This window comes from Gambusia affinis, linkage group LG02, assembly GCF_019740435.1.
Source record: "Gambusia affinis linkage group LG02, SWU_Gaff_1.0, whole genome shotgun sequence".
Taxonomy (NCBI): Eukaryota; Metazoa; Chordata; class Actinopteri; order Cyprinodontiformes; family Poeciliidae; genus Gambusia; species Gambusia affinis.
Genome location: NC_057869.1, coordinates 11,902,492 through 11,908,867, shown reverse-complemented (window position 1 = coordinate 11,908,867; position 6,376 = coordinate 11,902,492).

The following is a 6,376-nucleotide window of genomic DNA, read 5'->3' as shown; positions in this document are numbered from 1 at the left end:
TTTGCTGGAGGATTACAAAGTGAGTTATAATTTTCTGACTTGAAAATATATATGAAAGTTTTTCAGGGAGGAGCTCTACTCTCAGTTTTACACCTCCTCCAACTAATCAGATCCTCCTGTTTATGATGGGCAGATTCATAATATGTAAAGAGAAGCACATTACTAGCCAATCAAAAACAGGCCTTTCTTTTATACAATCACATTTTGTGACATGTATGATTCTCAGAAATGAATTGTTTGATGTTTGTTCAGATTCTCTCTATAAGGGTGATGAAAATAAACTACAGTATTTATTTAAGTATTGTAAAAGAAAATGTTAAATGTGTCTGTTTGGTCGACCAAGCTCCAGCATCCCTTACAGTTTAATAAATGTTTATAAGAAATCTACAATAACTACAAACTACAATTAGGTGTTCATAATCAGAAAGACCTACTTTTACCTGACACTAAAATGCTGTGAAAATTCCTGTTTGTAATTTATATAATATAAATGAAAACACAAAAGGGAGTTGAACCACATTTACTGATTTTACATGTTTATCAATTTTATCTGATTTAGTCTCTTTGAGTTTAACAGTAATTTCAACCTGGACAGACTCACAGAGAGAGAGAGAGAGAGAGAGAGAGAGAGAGAGAGAGAGAGAGAGAGAGAGAGATTTGATTTTTAAAAACTCATTTATTCACTCAGTGGTGAAACATAGAAACATTCAACGCAACATCAAATTAGCACCTTCATAAATGACAGTTCAGAATCATTTACAGCAAATAAAACACCTTCATAATTCCAAATATTCTGAAAATTATTCAGTTCATTCATTTTTAAATAATATTTATATTCTAACATCACTCTTGCTCTCACCATACTCTTAAAAAGTTTTACACAATCAATATTCTGTTCATTGTTAATTTTAAATTTTCTACTCAAATATGTTGCAAGCTTTGCTTGACCAAGAAAAAAATATAACAACCGTCCAATTTTCTTTTTTCTTTTGCCATATAAAAAACCAAAAATATAAGACTGTTCTGTAAAACTTTCACCAAATAACTTCCAAATATCTCCCAGTAATGAAAATAAATCCACTAATCTAAAACATTGTACAAAACAATGAAAGATAGTTTCTCTTAATAAACAAAAGGGACATTTATCTGAAACAGGATTAATAATAGAAACAAAAGCATTAACCGCAATAATACCATGCAAAATTCTCCATTGTAATTCACCAACATTTTTAGTCAATGGTGGCTTGTAAAATAATCCCCATACAGGTTTCACCTCAAAACCAACTTTAAAATAATCTCTCCAAGGAGTATCTTTTTTATCTTTTAATTTTACTTTGTTCAAAGCTTTAACACATTTCATATATATTATCTTTCCATTCACAGAATCCAAAAGTGTCCATTCATTTTTTCCTTTCTCTAAGAAAATTCCAGGGCATTCAAGGTCTTTCATTTGTGGCTTAAAACACAGCTTAAAGAAGGGATCTGTTTTATCAGGTGTTAAAAGTCCATCAAACCATCCTTTTATAAGTCTTTTTTCTTTTTCTGACAACATTCGCTTAAGCGCTGTCAACATAACGCCTACAATTCTTAAAGAGTGAATCTCCAATCTTCGAGCCAAAGGAACAACATCATCCATTTCAGATCCAACGAGTTCAAGCAGATGTTTCAGCGTAACCACCCCCCTTTGCACCAACAGTTCAGAAATCAGAGCCATGTTGTCCCAAGCTGAACCCAATCGTGATCCCTTGATGACGGGTTCCAGTAATAACCAATTTAAAGACGTGGATATTTCAACTCTCTTCGTTTCCATGAGGTTCCAAGATTTTAACACACTAACATAAAAAGATGACAAACACTTTACATTAAATTTTGAAAGGTCAACAATAAACAAAGTTTTACCAAAACCTAAATTACCTACTTTTGAAAGAAAACATTCTGTAATTTGTCTCCACAAAACATTTTGATCACCATACAAAAAACTCTGTAAAAACTGTAATCTGAAAGCTGCTTTCCTACTTTCTAAATGAATCAACCCTTGCCCTCCTTCTTCCTTTGGTAAAAACAAAACACTCCGAGGGACCCAATGTAATCTGTCCCAAAAGAAATTTAAAATAATAGTCTGTAATTTTACCAAAAGACCTTGTGGAGGTTCCAGAACAGATAAGCGATGCCACAAAGTTGAAGCAACCAAATTATTAATAATTAGTGTACGGCCTCTGTAAGAACAGCGTGGCAAAAGCCAGTGCCATTTCTTTAATCTACCCTCCACCAGTTCAATTAAACCTTCCCAATTTTTCATGACCTCTACTTGATCCCCCAAATAAACACCCAAATATTTAAATCCATTTTTTGACCACATTAATTCATCAGGTAATTTTGGTTTTTGCTTTGTCCACTTACCTACTGACAAAGCTTTACTTTTGCTCCAATTAACTTTGGATGAAGAAATTTTACCAAAACACTCAATAATTTTAATTAAAGAAAAACATCTGACTCTTTTGTTATTGCCACAATATCATCCGCATATGCAGAAAGTTGAAAAGGTAAAGAAGCTTCACTTAATTTTACACCCTGTAATCTTTTCCTAATTTGACATAATAAAGGTTCAATACTCAAAGAATACAACATTCCTGACAACAACATTCCTGACATTGCACAACCTTGGCGAATACCTCTCTTTACATTAAAAGGTGCACTTAAACCACCATTGACTTTCAATACACCTTCAATGTCACAATAAAGGGTTTGTATCATGGCAATGAACCCAGAGGAGAAACCAAAAGCTTTCAAACTATTCCAAAAATATTGGTGCTCCACTCGATCAAAAGCCTTTTCTTGGTCAATAGAAATCAGACCAAAGTTTAAACCCAATAAATTAGAGACGTCCAAATAATCTCGAATTAATGTTATGTTATCTCTTATTGATCTGCCAGGGATGCAATAAGACTGATCAACATTTATGACTTGATCAATCACTCTTCTCAGTCTGCATGCCAGAACTTTTGAGAAAATCTTGTAGTCAGTGCACAACAGACTAACAGGTCTCCAGTTCCTTATTTCGTAAAGATCACCCTTCTTAGGGATAAGAGTGAGCACAGCTCTTCGACAGCTAAGGGGTAACATTCCCCTTGCCACACTGTTATTAAGGACTTCCAACAGATCTTCAGCCAACACAGGCCAACACGATTTATAAAATTCCACAGGCAGGCCATCCATTCCTGGAGCTTTGCCATTTTCCATGCTCAGCAGCGCCTCCTGCAGTTCTTTCAACGTTAGAGCATGCTCCAAAATGACATTGTCTTGATCCGACACTTTAGATAAATCATTAAGAAACTCTTCTATCATCACAGAGTCTTCTCTAAACTCACTGGCATATAACGTTGAAAAAAAGTCCACAGCTCTTTTCCGCAGTTCAGTGGGATCTGTCAACTCTTTTCCATCTTCAGAACGAAGGCAATGAATGAGACGATTTTGTCCATTTTTCTTTTCCAAACTGAAGAAGAATTTTGAGGGAGCATCCATTTCAGAAACATTTTGAAAACGTGAACGTACCAGAGCTCCCTGCGCTCTGAGCCCAAGCAGATCAGTCAGAGCAGCTTTTTTCCGTTTGAGCGCCTGAATATGGCCTCGATTTTCTGTGGACTCGCAAAAACTCTGGAGATCCACAATTTCAATCTCTAATTCTTCAATAGATTTTACCATTTCTCTTGTAACATTGTATGTGTATTGATTTTTCCAATATCCCACCACTGCTGTATAGATGCAAACTGACCTTTTAAAAGTCTCCATTGTTTCCAAAAAAAAGAAAATCCTTTTTTAAAACATCCATCATTTAACAAGACAGTATTGAAATGCCAATATGCACTTTTAGGTCTTAAATTATTTATAAATACATTTCCTATGACCATACTATGATCAGAAAAGCCCACTGGACACAAAGTGCATGATCTAAATATTTGTAAATGATGCCCAAAACAATAAAACCTATCTAATCTTGCCAAAGTAACATAATTCTCTTTACAATGAGCCCAGGAATATTGCCTTATATTTCCATTTTTAAGACGCCACACATCAGCTAAATCATAAGTTTCAATAATACATTTCAAAATTTTCCTTGAATGTATATGTGGCTCCAAATGATTTCTATCTAAATCATCTATTGTACAATTAAAATCCCCTCCTAAAAATAAGTAATCTGTTGACACGCAATTTGATAGTGTATTTGCTAACTTTTTTAAGAAAACACAACGTTCACCTGAATTCACAGGAGCATATACATTCAGTAAAATAAATGTTATATTTTCATACTTAACAGTAACCTTTAACAATCTTCCAGATATAACATTTTCAATTTCCATAGAAACTGGAAGAAAATTTCTTGAGAAAAGAATAGCAACTCCTGCACTTAGTGACGTTTTATGACTCAAAACAAGATTTCCATCCCATTCTTTCTTCCAATCAACCTCATTGTCAACATCACTGTGAGTTTCTTGAGCAAAGGCTATGTCAATACCTTTAGATTTTAATAGTTAAAAAAAACAGCCCTTTTTTTACCATCTCTTGCACCGTTTAAGTTTAAAGATGAGATTTTAAAACAGCTCATAATGACACAAAAAAAGATCCAAAGAAAAAAGAAAGTACAGCGTTCCATCTGCTGTTTTTTAACTTTCATGTAACTCACTTAATTCGAGCTCTGACTTTTTGCACCAGTTTTCGAAGTCTGTATACTTCAGTGTCCCTTAACCCATCAGATGTCCTTTGTCTCATTAACCATTTAACTGAGTCTACAAACAATTTTCTATTTGGAAAAAAATCGTCTATGACTACATCTCTTTTTCCTTTTGTTACTTCCAAAAATCTTCTTATCTGTTCCAGACTGTAACCATTAGTACTCTGACCATCAGGAATAGAGGAATCAGAAGATTCTCTATCACTATCAGAATCAGATAAAGCCTCTGAATCACTTTCTTTCTCACCCTTTTCTTTTAACTGAGTCTTTTTAGGTTTTATCCCTTTAGATTCTTTACATTTTCTTTTAGTCTTTGGTACTTTAAAAACACTTTCATCATCCCTGATCAAATTTTCTCCATTATGAACTAAGTCATCAACATCCATTTCATCATGTAATCCTTCTTGTGTTGTCATTTGACTCCCCCCTTCACCAGAAGTGTTAACATCGTCAATGTTACATTCTGAAACATCGGGCTGTTTTTTTTCTCCTGTTGAAACTCCTTCCTCAACATTAGTTTCTAGAGCTCCTTCCCTAGTAGCAGCCACCGAGGCTCCCTCCTCAGCTGCCCCCACAGCTCAATTGACAGTATCCGCTGATGTCTCTGGCTCTGGATTTTCGTTAACCTGAACAGTCTCTTTTTGAATATTTTCAGGGCAATTACGAACTGAATGGCCCTCCTGGTTGCATCCAAAACACCTCATAGTTTCCGTTGTCGCAAAAATAGTGTAATCAAAGCCGTCAACTTTAAATTTCATCACTATGCTCAGTTCTTCAATATCATTTTTAAGAATCATAAACACTTGTCTTCTAAAAGACACAACGTGTTTCAACTTTGATGATTTGCAACCTGACGGAAGCATTTTCATTGTCGACACGACCTGACCGTGACGTGACAATTCTTTCAGTAACACATCATCGCTGATGAAAGGTGGCAAATTAGACAAAATGATCTTCTTAGCAGGGTTCATTAAAGGAAAAACAGTAGTTTGCGTACTTCTCAAAACAATTCCCCTCTCAACTACGCAGTTCACCTTCTCAATTGAATCCAAAAACATAACCACTGCATTGTTCATCCTGGACGCTGCCTTCACACTTTCGCACCCAACAAGTTCCCCAACAGCCAAACCACACTCCTCTACCGAAAAGTCCACGCCAACTGGTATTTTAATACCATGTCGACGTGAAAGGCTCGAATTGCATTCGGTTGGTTGAAAAGAAATTTCAGGGGAAACGAGGGAAAAAAACAGTTGTGGAAAGTTAGCCTCTCCACAAAGCTATTGCTTACATCTCTTTTGTATCGCCATTGCTGTAAGCTATCCGTCGAAGTATTATATTTAAGATGTATTCATGCAACCTGTGTGCTGAAACAGTTAAATCTGTTAAAGCCTTTGTTCTCCATTGCAGACTGCATCGCAACGAACCGAGGCGTATGTTGCAGCCGGTTGCAAGCAGGTGTGTACTGGTTATGCAGCATTAAAAGCACACTTCTATCGTCATCATAATAGCATGCCAACAGTTGCCCTGTACACAAGTTTAACGGAACTTGTCCTGTTCTAAATACGTTAAAAGGTATGTTAGGTTCTAAATATTGGCAGGGCCTAATGATGGCTCATGGCGTTTCAATAGCTGATGTTCTCTCTGACT